Source organism: Ceratotherium simum, chromosome 8 (assembly GCF_057802395.1).
Source record: "Ceratotherium simum simum isolate JZ-2026a chromosome 8, ASM5780239v1, whole genome shotgun sequence".
In the NCBI taxonomy this organism is placed as follows: domain Eukaryota; kingdom Metazoa; phylum Chordata; class Mammalia; order Perissodactyla; family Rhinocerotidae; genus Ceratotherium; species Ceratotherium simum.
The window spans coordinates 51,294,581-51,314,109 of NC_141907.1; the positions used below are offsets into that span (position 1 = coordinate 51,294,581).

At 35.6% G+C, this 19,529-nt stretch overlaps 1 long non-coding RNA gene across 1 annotated transcript; it reads right to left on the reverse strand.

The window, feature by feature from the left end:
- Positions 1-7,039: 7,039 nt before the first annotated feature.
- On the reverse strand, positions 7,040-19,081 carry LOC147916460 (uncharacterized). Its single transcript, XR_015552995.1, has 2 exons — positions 19,013-19,081; positions 7,040-8,279 (listed from the first exon to the last, which is right to left on the reverse strand). It is a non-coding gene; the product is annotated as an uncharacterized LOC147916460 (long non-coding RNA).
- Positions 19,082-19,529: the final 448 nt, after the last annotated feature.

Here is a 19,529-nt window from a genome sequence, read left to right on the forward strand (position 1 = left end):
TCAAACTTTTTGTCTTGGACAGCAGCTTAAGTCTAATTTCAGTGTCTTCATCCATAGTTTGGTTGTTTGCAGTCTACCTCATGAATGTGGTGCTTCAGTTGTCAGTCAGATTTTGGTCAGTTTATACATAGAATGTGGGCATCTCCTCTCTTGCTCTCGTCCCTTTGAAATTCACTCTGCATTTTTCTGTGGCTGTAATTGTACTGAACTCTGTCTTCTAGGTCTTTACACCATAAAGATGAATTTTCTTTCTTTTTTTTATTTTTTGGTGAGGAAGATTTGTCCTGAGCTAATATCTGTTGCCAATCTTCCTCTTTCTTTGCTCGTAGGTGGGTCACCACCACAGCATGGCTGATGAGAGGCCTAGGTCCACAGCCAGGATCTGAAACCACAAACCTGGGCTGTCTAAAGCAAAGCCCGCTAAACTTCACCACTATGCCTTGGGGCCAGCTCTGAGATGAGTTTTCTTTCAATCAGACTTGCAAACGGCCTACACAGACCTATGCATAGTCTTCCCTTTGGCTAAAAGCCATAACGACAGAAAATTTACCCATGTTGTTAGTTTTCTCCTTTATGTGGCAGCTGATCTTCAAAATCTATCTGTTTTCGTTCATGCTCCAGAGCATTTGAGTAGGTTTTGTTTTGTGTATTTGCTTTGGTATTTTTTACAGAGTTTAAAATTGATTTCTACAAGAGATTCTGCCCACTAGGTGCTTACTTATATATATATATTGTTTGGAGAACTCCTAATGTGTTTTTAAAAATCACGTTGCAGCTATTTCTCTATTAAGTGTATAGGCTTGGATTTCCTTGTTTTTATCCTGGTTGATATTCATTGACCTTTATGAATCTCTAAGTTTATATTACTATTATTAGGTATATTTGATGTCCATAAAGTTTATATTTTATCAATCAAGTAGCCTCCATGTGCATCACATTTTTCTTTCTAAAAATTATCAATGACTCAACTTAGACCAATGTGGTCTCAAAAATATGTGGTTCTAGTAGGGAATATTATAGTGATTAGTATCATGACTAATGATTTACGTCAAATTTGAAATTTAGGGATAAAATAACACAGTGAGGTAATTATGGCAAAGATCACCATTGTTCTTTTAGAGATGAAAAACTGGAATTGAAAAGGTTAAATAATTGTTTCAAGGTCACAGAACTAGGAAAAGTGGAGGCAGTACTTCAACTAAGCAAGATTTACTTATTCTACTCCTTTCACAACACCTCCAGATTCAAAACTATTTCTAAATCTCTTTTAAAGACTTCTAATTGATAGACTAAGTCCTGCTGGTTAAAATCTATGTATCAAGCAGATTTAATGCCAAAAATCATAGTTTTATTACAAATATCACTGCATTGATAGGGAGAATCCTGTATCTCCTCCTTACTACACCTACAGCTTTAAATTACTCTGCAGGCAAGATTCACCAGATCTGAGTTTTAAATGATAAACAACAGCTATTCTAAAATTTATGTGGATTAGAAAACAAACTCTGAGGAGGACAGAGGTCAATGTAATCAAATGTTTACAAAGACTCACATTATTTTATCTGTCACAAGAAAGAAAACATAGACTTCTGCTTCTGAGAAGACAGAGTAGATGTACTTTTCCTTACTGCTTCCACTAAGCACAACTAAAAACCCTGGACATTATACATAAAACAAACATAAGAAGACTATGAAAGATGACAAGAAGAAGGCAGAATGGTTAATGACCTCAAAACCTTGGAAATGACATGGAGATGAGTTCCCTGGGTTTTCTTTTCACCTCACAGCTCCTATATTTGGACCAAAGAAGCTGGCTATCTAGAAATGCTAACGGGCGGAAGCAAAAATAAGGACCAACCAAAAGCTGATACTCTCTAATCAAAGGAACAAGGCCAGCCTAACAGATGCAAAACTTTTAGATTGTAATCACTCTATTCCAGACAAACACCACAGAAAAAACTAGTCCTACCTCCACTCACTCTAGCTAACCTCAAGTGGAGAACTTAGACTTTCAGCTTCACAAGGCTGTAATGAAGCACCTGTTATGGTGGTGTCAGAGAAGACAAAGTAAAGAGATGAGACTTTCATCCCCACTGGTCAGTAACAAGACATTCCTCTCCCTCAGTGTCAGTGAAGAATGTGTAGCAAGCCTGCAATTTCATCCCCAGCCAACAGTAAGAGGGTGCTCCATCCTACACTGAGGAAATGTCAGAGGATGCTTAGTGGAAAGACAGAAATTTTACCACTGTCCTGCAGTAACACAGTCATCCCCATTGCAGCACCAGTGGAAACCACAAATGGAGCCAGGATTCCCATCCCTGCTTAGGAGTAAGGAAAAGTCTCCCCACCCCTTCAAGGGTCAATGGAGACCTAGTGGGGAATCTGTACTTACCTCTACCTGGTAGTAGTGAGGTGTCACTACCTTTCTCATTCCAGAACAGTATCAGAATAAAACAGCTAAAACATAAAAATTAAATAAGGTGCAGAATCTCATAATGCAAAAATTCAAGTTTCAATAAAATTCTTTCAATGTACCAAGAACCAAGAAGACTTCAAGCTGAGTCAGAAAAGACAATCAACAAGTGCCAAAACCAAGTTAATAGAGATGATAGAATTACCTGACAAAGATTTCAAAGCAGCTAGGATAAAAATGCTTCAATAAGCAATTATAAACGCTCTTGAAACAAATGCTAAAGTAGAAAGTCTCGGCAAGTAAACAAAAGATATAAAGAAGTACCAAATGGAAAGTTTTGAACTGAAAAATACACCAATGTTTTGGGATATGGATAGTTACCTAGAACCAGCTTGATCTCTTAGAGTATTATTTAATCTTTGGTAGGTGGGTCCAGAGATACATTTAGTTTAGGGTTAATTTTTCTCCCGTTACTAAGGCAGTATCTTTCTAGGGACCTAATTGATATTCCCTGAATTATGAGTTTTTCTACTCAGGGCTGTTGGAAAGAGGCACTACTCTTGATGTACAAGCTCCAAGCAGTATTTCCACATAATCCTGTCAGATAGTTCTTTTCTCAGCCTTGGACAGTTTTCTCACATAACGTGTGATGATCAGTACTCAGATAAATGTCTAAAAGGAACCCTCCAGGGGCTGGCCCCGTGGCATAGTGGTTGAGTTCATGCACTACATTTTGGTGGCCCGGGGTTTGAAAGTTCAGCTCCCAGGCGCAGACCTACACACCATTTACCAAATGCTGTGACAAGCATCCCACATATAAAGTAGAGGAAGATGGGCATGGATGTTAGCCCAGGGCCAGTCTTCCTCAGCAAAAAGAGGATGATTGGCAACAGATGTTAGCTCAGGGCTAATATTCCTCACCAAAAAAATAAAATAAAATAAATAAATAAATAAAAATAAAAGGAGTCCTCCACAGATCTCTGGATTTCTCTCTCGGAGCTCTCTTCTTTCTGACACTTTCTTCTGTGAACTCTTCCCATCTTGTCTTCCCTAGAATTCCAGCCCAACTTCCTCAAATCAGAAAGACTCAGAATTTTCCTGGTTGCTCCCTCCCTGGATCATGACTTAGAAACATTCTCCAGGAAGTAATACGGTAATCATGTGGCTCACCTCATTTGTTTTTTCATCATTTGGGGATCATTCTCTTAGTGCCATTATTTTTCATTTGTTTTGTCCCATATTTTACCTGTGTTACGAGGAAAGGTAAATCCATTTCCTGTAACTGCATTTTCACTGGAAGCTGAAACACTTCTTTCCTTATAATCCACCTATGTATTTATATATTTCTAAGCTGCTTTCTTGTAGACAGCCTATAATTGTGTCTTAATTTATATCTTATCTCACAATCTGTGCCTTTAATTGTAATGTTCATAAAATTAATACTTAATGTAATAATCCATAAATTTGAGTTTTAATCTAGTATCTTACTATTTGCTTTCTATTTGTCCCACCTGTTCTTTGTAGGGTTTTCTTCCCCCCTCTTTTCTGGTCTTCTATTGGATTTTTTAAATGATTTTATTTTATCTTCATTATTGGTTAATTATTTATATCTTTTTTAATTTTAGAGATACTTCTAGATTTTGTAATATATTTAACTTACCTAAGTCTATCTTCAAATGATATTATACCACTTCATGTATAGTAAAAAGATCTGATGGTGGTACATTTTTGTATCCCATTCTACTCTTTGTGCTATTTTTATAATATATATCACATCCACATATGTTATAAACTTCATGATACGTTGCTTTTGTATTTACTCAGACATTTATTTTTTAAAAGTGTAAAACATTAGGAAAAATGTATCCATATAATTTCCATTATCAGCACTCTTCATTCATCCATGTAGATTTAAATTAACATATGGTGTCATTTTCCTTCCGCCTGAAGTATTTCCTTTCAAACTTCTTGTAGCGTCATTTTGCTGGCAATTAATTCTTTCAGCTGCTGTTTGTCTTAAGTCTTGATTTCACTTTCAATATTGAAAAACATTTTTGCTGGTTAAAGAATCCTAGATTAATTTTTTCTTTCAACAGTTAATCTTTCTTTTCTCTTCTAGCTTATATACATTCTAACAAGCATTGTGCAGCCATTCTCAGCTTTGATATTGTTTTGAGTACTTCTTGCTTGGTAATTTTTGCTGTCTTTAAAATTTTCTGTTTATCTCTCATATTTAGGAATTTGATTTTTATGTACTTTGATGTGGTTTTCCTTATATTTATTCTGCTTGGTTTTGTTGAGCTTGTTGGATCTGTGGGTTTAAATTTTTCATCAGATTTGGAAATTATTTCATTATAATTTTCTTCAAATATATTTTTTGTCTTCCTTACTTTCCTCTTCTTCTGAGACTTTTCATGTAAGCTAGTCTGAATAATACTGTTCACAGTTCACAGATGCTCTGTTTATGGCTTTTTTCAGTTTTTTGCCTCTCTATATTTGACTTTAGTTTCTATTTCTTTAAGTTCTACAATCTTTTCTTCTGTTGTCTCTACTCTGCTTTTATGAATTACAGTATACTCGTAATTTTGGATATTTCATTTTTAATCTCTAGAAATTCTATTTTTTCTTTTATATTTCTTCCATTTCTCTCTTCATCAGTCATGTGTTTCTTCGAACTTCTTGAAGCTTTTAAGCATGTAACATCCCTGCCTGCTGTTTCCATCGTCTCTTGTCATTTTTGTGTTGGTTCTAATTAAATGGTGTTTCTCTTGGTTATGATTAGATTTTTCTGCTACTTGCTTGGCTGCTTTTCTTTTCTTTTATTTTAGGACTTTTCAGATTTAAACTCTCAGTTGCTTGATTTTGATAAAGTCCTTTAAATAGTGTTTGATTTTGTTCTTAAGCTCAGATATATTTCTCGGAATTCGTTTAGTCACTTCTAAGATTGTGTTTCTACTTTGTTAGCACAGGGCCAGAGTAGTTTTTAGTCAAGAGGTAAGTTAGTCTTACTACTAACTTGATATATTCCTGAATATTCTGCCTAAATATTTATTTGGTCTTTCCACTCTGACTTGTATAAACATAAACTGTTTCCATTCCGTGTGAGTTTCAATAATTGTTCTGCCTACTGCTTTCCTGGGCCTTGAGTGAACTCTGGAAATATTTAAGTATATGGCTTCCTGTTCTTTTTGAAAGTTATGTCTATCTGTCTTCATGGAATAGTACCCTACAATTGCATAGATTGATATTCATTAAAAGAATCAAAGAAACTCCTATGAAAATGTCTTGAACTCTTTTCCTCATGGTCTTCTTCTGTCTGGCACTCTGCCCCCAAAATTCTGACTGCTGTATATGTTCTATGTGAACTTCAATCTCTGTCTTCTCACCTCAGACACAAGATCAACCTTGCTTTGAAAACCCTGTCCCTGCTTTGCAGCCTGAGGAGCTGTCTCTGCACCATACTCAAAAGTTGGAAAGTGTGAGATCATAGGACTCATCTTGTTTGATTCCATTCTCTCAGGGATCACAGCCCTGTTCTACCTTTTTTCCAATTTGTGAAAATACTTATCTCATGTAATTTTGTTTAATTTTATAGCTATGCATGGAAATTGATGTTAGCTTTTGTCTGGACCACATATCTCCAGCAAGCTAACCAAAGCCTCTTTGCATTGTGACTAGTTTCCAAAAGCAACAAGCAAGAGAGGGCAAACACTAATGCACAAGCATTCTTCAAGCCTCTTGAGTCATTTTTGCTACTCTCCCATTGGCCTAAGTAAGTCACGTGGTGAAGCCCAGAGTTAATGAATGAAGGGATTAAACAAAGGAATGGATAAAGAGAGGGGTGATTTATTAGGGGTCATTACTGTAATGATCAATCACACAAAATTTATCAGCAATTACAATAGTTGAATAACAAGTACCAGGGGCTATATTAATTTATTTCAGTAAAGAGATCTCATCTGGAAAAACAGCTACAGAGGAAGACACCACCTGGTATAATGTACACTAATCCATTATCTTGTTTCAAGACCCATTTCTCTCTTGCAGACACTGAAAAGGTAAGTTAAAGGTGTAATGAGAATCCCCATCCCTGCATTTTCAAATTTTTGAGGGTGGCAGTAATCTGTGAAACACCACAAGGTATGTAGTTTTGCATTTGGCTTACAATTTTTCTAAAAGAGGGAGCTCCAAACCCTTTCAATGTTTATTCCTATTACAATAACATTCACTCCAAATATCAGGGAGCAATGTAGAGATTCTCCCATTTGCTGAGTATAATTATTCTAACTATGTATGAAGAAACTGGGAAAATAAAAATGAGACGGGTCTGTGGACCCACTAGTTCCGTTGTACTACAGGTTTGGGTAAAAACCCACTTATCACCTAAACTCAATGAGCATCCATTCTGGGCAGGAGGTGGATTACAGTGGCAGACTGGATTCAAAGCATCAGCATTAGTTTTAGATTAGAGGTAGTGTGTAATAACCCATGAGCTACCTGACAGATGACCCTTTAGAGATGACTGAAAGGAAAACTGGGGCACACATTTGTGATTTTATCATATGGTTCTTCTTCAAGCTTCATGGACCACCCTTTATTTCAGGAACTGTGAGTCTGCAAACAGTCTCAGATCTTGGAACGACTTTATTACAATGGCTCATGAGAGGCCTATTTTCAACAGAACTAGATTTTTTTTATCAAGGCAAAATATACATAACATAAATTTTACCATTTTATCCACTTCTAAGTGTACCGTTCAATGGCATTATGTACATTCCCATTGTTGTGTCACCATCAGTACCATCCATCTCCAGACCTTTTCCATCTTTCCAAAGTGTAACTCCATACTCATTAGACAATAACTCTCCACTCCTCTCTCCCCACAGCCCCTATCAGCCACCATTCTCTTTTCTGTCTTATAAATTTTGACTACTCTCGGTACCTCATATATGCAAAGGCTTAAGGTCTTCTCAGACGTTTTTTGGGCATGACTCTTCCCTGGGCCTGTGTATGTGCTTTTTTCTTTTTATTTTCTGAGTCCCCCATAGACACAGCTTCTTTTAAATGTCTTAATTTCCCTAAGAGTCTTACCCCTGTCTTTTCTCAGGGCCTTAGCTGTTGGATTCCTCAGTTAGTAATCTCTTGCCCTAGACATCTGCAGGTCTGTATTCCCCTTGCAGTGTCAGCCGCTCCCCACAGCTTCGCGCAGCCTGACATCCGAGCTGTGCCACTTTGAACATCTGAATTTTGAGTGAGGTGACATAGAGTCCAATCACACCGGCAACAACCAGGCAGGTTATAATGTTGCAAATTTCATCTGCTCTACTCTCTCTGGTTTCTGCAAGGGAACCGGGGACTCTACTGCTGTTTCCCCCAAACTCAAATTCTGCCATGCTGGGGAGTAGGTGGGATAAGGATGAGTAAAAACGCCACAAAATTTCCTACTATTTTGAAGGAGGCTTTTTCTTCATTGGGCGTTCTCTTGGTTGCTGTAGATCTTTGACTGATTTCCAGAACTCCTACAAAGTTACTGTAGCCAGTATCTAGTTGTTTATTTAATGATTCATGGAGGAAGGACGGCTTAGAGTTTCCTAGCCTGCCATCTTGCTAATGTCACTTTTGCAAGTCTTAGATTTTAAATTGTCTCAAGTACTTCTCCAAACTTCTGCTTATTAGAGTAAACCATAGCATCTTTTCCCGAATAGTTAATGCTGCTACTGTCTGCTCTACTATCACTTCATTCGGCATCTTCCACTTTCATCTCTGGACCACAGAGAACAGCCATTACAGTGATTTTGAAGAATGCTTTGCTCTCCTTTCACCAATGTGTTTCTCAACACCTTGAGGAAGGACATGTCTTGAATCCCTGTTGGAAAAATATTTAGAGGATGATTAAGAAGATAATATAATAAATCCACTCAACATTGTCTTCTTTATATGGGTTTGGATTTCTTTACTCTACATTATATCCAGGGTTTTATGGCAACACAACTTAATTTTGTGTCACCAATTGTAGGGTTTAAGTTTTAGTCAGCTGCTTCAGCTAACACATTGCATCCAGAATATCTAGACTGTCACACAAACCCATAAATTTAGGCTGAATTATTATAAATTATGTTCGTCATTCTCTGGTATGACACCACTGGAATCTATCCCTGAAATTTATCCCACTTTTTGCCTAGGTAAATTGTCAAAGCATTTCCTTCATTTTAATTTTATAATCGGTCCTTAATAAGGCTTCTTGGACTTTTATATGAGAGAAAAATTAAACACGTTTTATCAATTCACAGTTATGTTGGTTATCTATCACTCTTAGTTGAACCTAATATAATTTACAAGAAAATTGCTATATAAAACATGCTGCAACTATTTGGATCAATTTCTCAAGTTATTACATCAAACTTTGAAAACCATTTTGTAACTTTTAAACATCGTTAAAAAAAAAACCAAATTACCTTAAAACATAAATCTCGTATTTAGTATGATTGATTCTTTTGAATTCTTCAAATAGCAAAGTATAGGCAAAAACTGCAATAAGTATTATGAATTTATCACTACTCTTTGACTTAAACCTATTCTGAAACATCATGGAATTAATTCATTATGCCTATTATTTTTATTCCTGTTTTTAATATATTCTTAAACTAATAGCCATAAACATTTTGATATCCTCTTAGATGTTTATAATATTGTTTCAGTTCTTTTGTAGGAAAATAAAAGATAACTCACAGGCTAACCTGGATTACTAGAGTTCAATTGTCATCTAACTATTATTTCATCAGGGACAGGGACTCCAAGATGAAGTAAAGCTACAGCTACTGTAAAATCCTAGCCCTATACACCTTTACACTATGATACTAACTGTATATACATTATGATCCTTCCTATACACACACACACACCTTCATATACACATACACACCTATAGTTAGAATCTGTGTGTGTGTGTGTGCACTTATGTTGGAAAATATGTATGAGAAACACCTTTGTCATTTACCCTGCATTTAAAGAAGTAAAATTTTTCTTTGCATTGTAAGTTTTTATTCATTTTGCCCCCTACCCAATTTCTCCATAAACTCTTGCACGGCAGAGTCTATATTTTATTTCTCTTTCATTGTTTAAATGTCAAACATAGAATCTAGCGTTAAATAGACACTCAACAACATTTAATGGAAAACTTATAAGGAGTGTCTTCATTTGGGCTTTTAATGATGGCATATCAAACTCTAAGACCTGTAATCATATTTCTTCTGTGTTAGAAAAGGCTTTATATTTATAACACTAGTATGTTTTCTACAACATATCTTCCTATTATTTGTCTTGTCCAATGAATTATGAACAATGAGGACAAAATTAGCCATTTAGTGTCTGTTCCATAGACTTCCCTCTTCTTATATGACACCAAGTGTAGGTTAATCCCTCCTTTCTCATCCACTTGGGTGGAAAAAATTTCTATAACTTATGGTCAGTATATAGTGGAATACCTTCAATGGTAGAATAAGTATGTTTATCTAATAAAAATTTTTCACTACTTACAAACATAGACTGTTAGACAATTTATCCTCTTGCTTAGAAAAATTTTGACTCACTGTAACTTCCAAACAAAGGTTTTAGGTAGAATCTTTCATGACATGAAGAAAATTCAAGTTCTTCTTCCAATAACATACGGCAAGTATCTCAAACTCTCTAAATCTATCCCCACTTTCAAGGAAGAAGAATAAAAAAAATCTTCTAAATTATTTTATTAACATCTTAAATTTCAGAATAAATAAAATGACAAAAAAAATCATCAGTTTGAAAATACTTCTCCCCCTATTTCTGATTTTAAGAACACTTTAAAAGGAATGAATGCCTTATCCTCCTCTCTTTGAATCACTGCCTTACAATGTTTTAAGGTTGCTGTCACATCTTTGGAAATCTTTTCTTCTCCGGGATAATATCCACTGTTCTTTCAACCATTCTTAAATGTTGTATGTATCATTTTTGTCTTAAGATTTAAATGTACACTGTAAATACGTTCTTTTCCCTATTTCGAGACAAACTAAGACACAGTTCGTATTCAAATCTATCTGAAATCAGCCACAAGCTTAAGTTGAATATAAACATTTAAAGCCTGAGTACTATGCAAGCATTGGGCTGTTCTATAGGTAATAACAATTAAAGGTACCTGAACAAATGCATTATTTTTTAGAGAATGTGTAGAATGAGAAAAGAAAGCTGACAACTAGGCCCTAAAGACTTGGTATAGAAGACGGAGAGAAAACTCCGAAGGACAAGATGAAGTGGGAGCAAATTGTGTCAACAGAGTGGGAGGTTACACGTCAAATAGGAGGGTGTGTTCAGCCAAGTTAAGCACCGTGATATAGACCCAAATAGACCTCCCATTTGAAGATTATTTCTCCTCAGAACACTTTTCAAAAACAGAGCTATGCATCTTCAGATGCACTTGTAAAGGTGGCATTTGTTGCCAAATTGCCAGTAAGTTAAACATCAAAACAAAAAAAAAAAAGAAAATAATAGAATGAGAGAAAATCTGTATCTATCTCTTTCTACTTCCAGCATCCCTTATTCCGCAATCCACTCCCGCCCCAGACAGTATCTACTTACATTTTACCATCAGCTTTTTGCTCCCTGACCAAATCTTGTGTCCTTACTTCCATTTTCAAATGTTCTAACAGATGGAGGTCTTTCTATTTTCCTTTTTTTAATAGAAAAATAATATTCAGATTTCTCTACTAACGATTCATGAACCATGAGGATTTCAATGATGTGTTAGAACACAAAGAAATAGGAATATGGTAAATAGGTCTTGAGAAAGAAATGCTTTATCACTTCATTTGTGGAATATGTATTAAATATGTTTAAATGTTTATAATTTTTAGACCACAATATATATATACTTTTGCAATTGCAATTCTAGTGAAGAACTCTTCATTCAGTATTAAAGAGAAAAATCAAAATAGGATCCTTGATTTTCCCACGGCTAATAACTTCATTAAAATTTTATTTTGGGGTTCTTTAATTATTATTAATAATAATAATAACATACCATGGATTTGTCTAGCTGAACAGCTTTTCAAAACAAATTACTTACATTGACCTTCAGAAATAGCTTCAGAAGTAACCGTGGAGATCATTAGGTTCAACCACTTCATTTTCCAGATGAGAAAAATGAAAATCTGGAAAATACAGTGTCCTGTGCCCGCTGGTAACCAAGTCCTAAACTGGCCTTGGACATAACTCCTTGGGCTCCAAATTTTGTTATTTTCACTGCAACAGTAACACTGATATTGTAAACAAATTTGTGACTCTTTTTTGTTACTACAGAAATGTTCATTTGATGACTCATCAAAACCCTAATTCTCCCATCTTCCCTCCCCATTTTAGAGATGAACAAATTGAGGTTTACAGAAAAGAAGCTAACAATTCAAGGACTATACAGCAATAAAATAGAAATAAAAGCGCATAAGGATTGCCTTCATTTTCTAGAATACTTTTCATGGACAAAATGGTTTTAATTATAGATGAGCAAATTCAAAAGAATGCAAGAGTTAAATGATGCACTTTTTTTTTTGACACCTGCTAACAGGTGCTAAAATCCGTTTGAATTCTCTGAATGGAGGTTTCTGTAGCCGAAGTCTCATTACCATGAAACCCAAGATCTACAAGACTATGAAATATTGAGGCTGATTTAGTTTTCAAATGCAAAGCAGCAGCTGGATGAAAGCACAAGGCCACTGGAAAAACCTGGAGAGAAACCGTGACATCTGTAGTCATCGGGTATGCTCCCAGACAATGGACAGGCTGATTGGAGGTACGGAAACGGGAGAATTCATTATGTTCTTCTTCTGAGAAGTTTCATCTCAGGAAACTGATGTGTGGCAAGCTGCAGCAGGTCATTCTTGTACTCAGCAAAGAAAAAAGAGGTGATTGATACTGGGAGGACAGAGGTAGAAAGAAAATGTTTTTACTAAGATTATATTTTCTTTCAATAACACCCTTTATAAAAGTTTTCAGTCCAAGAAAAGTTTTTCTACAACACATATGTATCTGTATATATAAATATATGCATGTTTATATATATGAATGTATACGCATATATGTACATAAATATGAGTGTGTGTGTATTTATTTATAGGAAAGAAGGAAGGAAGGAAGGAAACTCAGACAAAGCCAGTCATCCGTATATTACCCTGATAATCTCACTAATCTTATTTTTTATTTAATATGTATTTTACTTTAAAGATAAACGAAAATTCAAAAGAAGGCCTAATTTACACATTCATAAATATGTGTAAAGTTACGAGAAGCAGCAAAGAGAACTCTGTAGGAGCTGACTCTGAAAACGTAAAACACCAGGTAATTCAAACAAAGAATGCTTTAAAAAAATTGAGATTGATATACTCTCAATTTTGATACAAGTCCAATATAAGAAAAAAACTATTAAAGGATAATTTCATTGCGTGGCAAAAGAGTTGTTAAATACATTCTCTGTTATGCCACCTGACGTTCCTTATCTAATGATAATCGTTGAATTTATTGCTAAGAGGATTCTTTTTCTCTCAAAGCAGGAATAATCCTATCAAGCTATGGAACGTCTTAGGGAACAAACTATACGTAGTTACCTAAAAAAGAAAAAAAATCAAAGCTGCTCCAGGTAATGGCAGGCTTCAGTGTTGTTTTCGTTTTCTCTGGTTTTGGTCTTCTCATTTAAAATGAGAGGACGAAAGCGCGATCAGTATTAACTCTAAAGTAGTATAAGTTCAGTATATGAGAAATATTATGCTGGATTATAGAGCAAGGAGGAAGAAGAATGGCCTTAGAGAACAGCTAACATTTTAACAGGTATACATGAAAATAGGATAAGTATTAATTATTATGACTAGTATTGATTAAAAATATGGAAACTATGGGACCAGCCCAGTGGCACAAGCAGTTAAGTGCGCGCGCTCCACGGCGGCGGCCCGGGGTTGGACGGTTCGGATCCCGTGCACGCACTGACGCACCGCTTGGCAAGCCATGCTGTGATGGCGTCCCATGTAAAGTGAAGGAAGATGGGCACGGATGTTAGCCCAGGGCCAGTCTTCCTCAGCAAAAAAAAAGAGGAAGATTGGCAGATATTAGCACAGGGCTGATCTTCCTCACATAAAAAAATATATATGGAAACTAAATTTTATAGGCATAAGATTGCTTTTTCTCCTTTTGCTATTGTCTTCATGCCCTAATATTACTTAGTACAGATCTTCCTTGACTTATGATGGGGTTACATCCTGATAAACCCATCATAACATTGTAAAATCTCGTAAGTGCATTTAAGTCACCTAACCTACCAACATCATAGCTTAGCCTAGCCTACCTTAAACATGCTCAGGACACTTACATTAGCCTACTGTTGGGCAAAATCATCTAACACAGAGTCTATTTTATAATAAACTGTTGAATATCTTATGTAATTTATTGAATACTGTACTGAAAGTGAACAACAGAATGGTTGTGTGGGTACAGAATGGTTGTCAGTGTATCCGTTGTTCACCCTCGTGATCACGTGGCTGACTGGGAGCTTCAGCTCACTGCCACTGCCCAGCATCACAAGAGAGTATCATACCACACATCACTAGCCTGGAAAATGTTGAAATTCAAAATTTGAAGTATGGTTTCTACTGAATGTGTATCCCTTTTGCACCTACATTGTAAAGTCAAAAAATCATAAGTCAAGTTGTTGTTTAAGTCAGAGACTGTCTCTAATTGCTTTGTTTTATTTCTTACAAAATAAATTTTTAAACATAAAATAGTATATGCTCTTTGCGGAAAACAGAAAAATGCCAGAAAATGCAGATTTTTTTATAGTACTAATTACCCTAACCAGCTAGAGATTATCACTGTTAAAATGTATTGCATATCTCTCCAGCTATTATTTCCATTTTTTCCTCCTTTAAGTGATGATTCCAAGTCCACATACCAAGTAATCTGCTTTCCTCTGTTTCCCCACATGTAAAATATAGTTAAAAAATTACCTTCATCACAAACTTGTAAAGATAAAATGTAAAAACCTTTAGAGCAGTGACTGGCCTTAACTATCATGCTCTGATCAAACAATGAATATTTCTATCAAACTGATTATGTCTCAGCTATTTTTCTAAGCCAGGACTATCCAATAGAAATACAATGTGAAAACATCTACATTAAAAAAGAAGAAAAATCTCAAATAGACGACCTAACTTGACAGCTCAAGGAACTAGACAAAGAGGAACAAAATAAGCCCAAAGATACCAGATGGAAGGGAATAATAAAGATTAGAGCAGAAATAAATGAAATAAAGAATAGAAAAACAATAGAAAAAATCAGTGAAACTAAAAGTTGGTTTTTTGAAAAGATAAATAAAAATGACAAACCGTTAGGTAGACTAAGGAAGGAAAAAAGAGAGAAGACTCAAACAAAATAAGAAATAAGTGAGAAAATGTTACAAATGAAGCCACAGAAATTAAAAAAGATCAAAGGTACTATTATGGACAATTGTATGCTGATAAATTGGACAACCTAGAAGAAATGAATAAATTCCTAGAAACATATAACCCTCCAAGACTGAATCATGAAGAAACAGAAATTCTGAATAGACCAATAGCAAATAAGGTGATGGAATAAGTAATCAAAAACTTCCCAAAACAAGGAAAAATCCAGGATCAGGTGGCTCCACAAGTGAATTCTACCAAACATTTAAAGAAGAATTTATACCACTACTTAAACTTTTCCAACAATAGAAGAGGAGGGAACCCTTCCAAACTCTTTTTATGAGGCCACCATCACCCTGATACCAAAGCCAGACAAAAATACCTCCAGAAAAACAAACTGCAGGCCAATATCCCTGCTGAATATAGGCGGGAAAATCCTCAATGAAATATTAACAAAACAAATTCAACAGCACATTAAAAGGATCATACACCATGACCAAGTGGAATTTACTTCTGGGATGCAGGGATGGTTCAACATATACAAATCAATCAATGTGATATACCACATTAACATAATGAAAGGATAAAACTCAGATGATTGTCTCTAAAGATGCAGAAAAAATGTCTGACAACATTCAACACCCTTTCATGATACAAACTCTCAACAAATTAGGTATAGAAGGAACTTACCTCTATATAGTAAAGACCATACATATAAAGCCCACACTTAACATAATACTTAAGGAGGAAAAACTAAAAGCTTTTCATCTAAGATCTGGAACAAGTCAAAGATGCCCATTTCATGCACTTAACATGTCCTAGAAGTCCTGGCCAGAGCAATTAGGTAAGAAAAAGAAATAAAAGCTGTCCAAATTGGAAATGAAGAAGTAAAATTATCTGTTTACAGACGACATGACTTTCTACATAGAAATCCCTAAAGATTCTACAGAAAAAAACTGTTAAAACTACAAAATGAATTCAGTAAAATTGTAGGATACAAAAACAACATACAAAAATCAGTTGTAGATTACTCTCTTCAATAAATGGTATTGAGAAAACTGGATATACACATGCAGAAGGATGAAATTGGACCATTATCTTACACCATACACAAAAATCAACTCAAAATGAATTAAATGCTTAAACATAAGACCTGAAACCATAAAACTCCTAAAAGAAAACATAGAGGAATAACTTCTTGACATTGATCTTTCCAACGACTTCTTAGATATGACACCAAAAACATAGTCAACAAAGCAAAAATAGACAAGTGGGACTACATCAAACTAAAACTCTTCTGAATAGCAAAGGAAACAATCAAGACAATGAAAAGGCAATCTATGAAATGTGAGAAAATGTTTGCAAACCATATCTGATGAAAAGTTAATATCCACAATATATAAGGAACTCCTACTGCTCAATAGCAAAGAAACAAATAACCTAATTACAAAAAATGGACAAAGGAACTGAATGGACACTTCTCCAAAGACATACAATGGCCAACAGGTATATGAAAACTTGTCCAACATCACTAATCATCAGGGAAATGCAATTCAAAACCACAATGAGCTATATCACCGTACATGAGTTAGGATGGCTATTATCAAAAACATAAAAGAACAAGCATTGGCAACGATGTGGAGAAAAGGAAACCATTGTACACTGTTAGTAGGAATGTAAATTGGTGCAGCCACTGGGGAAAAGAGTATGGAGGTTCTTCTGAAAGTTAGAAATACCATATGATCCAGCAATCCCACTTCTGGGTATATATCCATAGGAAGTTAATTAAACCAGAACCTCAAAGAGATATCTGCACTCCCATGTTCATTGCAACATTATTCACAATAGCCAAGAGATGGAAGCAACTTAAATGTCTATCTTCAGATGAATGGATAAAAAAAAAATGTGGTATATACATTCAGTGGAATATTATTCAGTCTCTAAAAAGAAGGAAATTTTACCATTTGTGACAATATGAGTGATCCTGGAAGATGTTATGCCAAGTGAAATAAGCCAGACACAGGAGGACAAATATTACTTGATACCACTTCATGAGGAATCTAAAACGGTCAAACTCACAGAAGCAGAGAATAGAATGATGGTTGCCAGGGACTGGGGGGAAGGGGAAATGGGGAGGTATTAGTCAAAGGGTACAAAATTTCAGTTACAAAAGATGAATAAGTCCTACAAATTTACTGTACAGCGTAGTACCTATAGTTAACAATACTGTATTGTATACTTAAAAATTTGCTGAGAGGGTAGATCTTATCACACATGAAGCAATACTAATAGATAAAGAGGGTGAGAGGAAACTTTTGGAGGTGATAGATACGTTTATAGCATAGATTTTGGTGATAGTTTCATGGATGTATACTTATCTTCAAGCTCATCAAGTTGTACACATTAAACTTGTACAGTTTTTTTGTATATCATACCTCAATAAAGTGATTTTAAAAAAAAGAAATATTATGCGAGCCACAATTATGAGCCATCTATATAATTTTAGCTTTTTTATTAGCTACATTAAAAAAATAAAATGACATGGGGGCCAGCCCGGTGGTGCAGTGGTTAAGTGCACATGCTTCGCTGTGGCAACCCAGGGTTTGCAGGTTCGGATCCTTGGCGAGCACTAATGCATTGCTTGCTAAGCCATGCTGTGGTGGCATCCCGTATAAAGTAGAGGAAGATGGGCACAGATGTTAGCCCAGGGCCAGTCTTCCTCAAGAAAAAAGGGAGGATTGGCATCAGATGTTAGCTTAGGACTAGTCCTTCTCATAAAAGAAAAAAAAAAAAACAAGTAAAATGGAACAGGTAAAAATAAATGAAGTAATATATTTTATTTAAACAAATATATCCATAATATTATCACTTTAACATCTGATCAATATAAAAATTATTAACATATTAGACATGCTTTTATACCAAGCATTCAGAATCTGGTATATATTTTACACTAACAACATAATCTAATAGAGAGTAGCCACATTTTTCTGTGCTCAGTAGCCTCATGTGGTAATGGTTATAGTTTTAGGTAGCACAGTTCGAGCCACTAATGTTAAAGCACAAAATGAAATAGACATAGTCTCTATTTTCAAAGAGGATGACACAGAAAATAAACAAATACACATGAAGAAACCAAAATAAGATAACACGGTGGACAGTAGGCAGTAGGAGTGGAGACAACTATTTCTTTAGCTTAGACAAGGAATCTCCAAGAGGTGACCAGCACTTACATGGGGAATTGAATAATGAAAAAGTGACTATAAAAAAAAATTAGGGAGGAAAAGACCCAATCAAATACAAATTTAGTGCAATGTTCCTGAGGCAAAAAAAAAAAGCCATTTAGTACTTTGAAAAACAAGCGGAAAAAGAAAGGTCAGCGTGGCTGAAAGGAGCTGGATGAAATGGAAAGTGGATGAGGGGAGGCAGAATACTCAAGTCCAGTTCAATAGGGCCTTAGCACTCGAGGTAAGATGTGTGGATTTTATTCTGTTTGCCGTGAGAGTCACCAGAAGAACGTAGGCAGGGGCATGACAGGATCTGCTCTGTGATTTGGGAAAGAAACACTGGCTGCCAAATAATGAATGGGCTACAGTGTGGGGAGTGGGAAAGTAGAAGTGGAGGCCTTAAACAACAGAAATTTATTTTCTCACAATTCTGGAGGCTAGAGGTCTAACGTCAAGGTGTTGGCAGGTTGATTTCTTCTGAGGGCCACTTTACTTGGCTTGCAGATGGCCATATTTTTCTGGTGTCTTCACATGGTCTTCCCTCTATGTCTATGCCCTAATGTCCACTTCTTATGTAAAGAAGACATAATCTAGTATGTCCAGTCATACTAGATTAGAGACCACCTATATGACTTCATTTTATTCAATCTCTTCTCTAAAGGCCCTATCTCAAAATGCAGTCATATTCTAAGGTACGGGGGACTAGGGCTTCAACATATGAATTTGGGGGAGACACAATTCAGCCCATAACAAGTATCAATAAATATTTCAAAGGTGTTCTGTGGATCACAATTTGGCAAATATGGGTATTCTGGTAAGAAGAGATGTGACCCTCCCTTTCCAGTCATGTTGGCTCATTAACCATTTCCCAAATACACTTTCTGTGTAGTCACATATACACCTTCCCATTCCTATCAGCTTACCAAAATTCTGCCTTTCTTTCAAGGCCTGACTCATGTTATGCCTCCTCTTCTTAGCAAGATTTGTGTTGAGACCTAAAATGTAATAGAAAGAATTTATCAAAATCCCTGGCACATCGCTTCTTCCCTCACTTCTCTTCTCTTTTCTCTCTCTTCTTTTTCTCTTCCTATTCTTCTCTCTTCTCTTTCACTTCCCTGCCTCTCTTCCTTCCCCTTTCATTTCTACTTTCACATTCTACTTCACTAATATTTTCTGTTCCTGGGTTCATAGACATTACTCAGCAATTATAAAATAGTTTGCCTAAAAAAATTTAAAATAATATAATTACTACATGTGACCCAACTTTTTCTACCCAGCAAATGGTGAGGGAATAGTTTTGGATTTCTGATTTTAAGGATGCAGATTTGACATAAATGTTAAGGAGAGTTCTCACTTGTTTGTTTTACATAATGAGAAGGAGAAGGAACGGGATATATATAGGAACAGATGTATATATCTTCCTGATTCAGAGCATGGGGC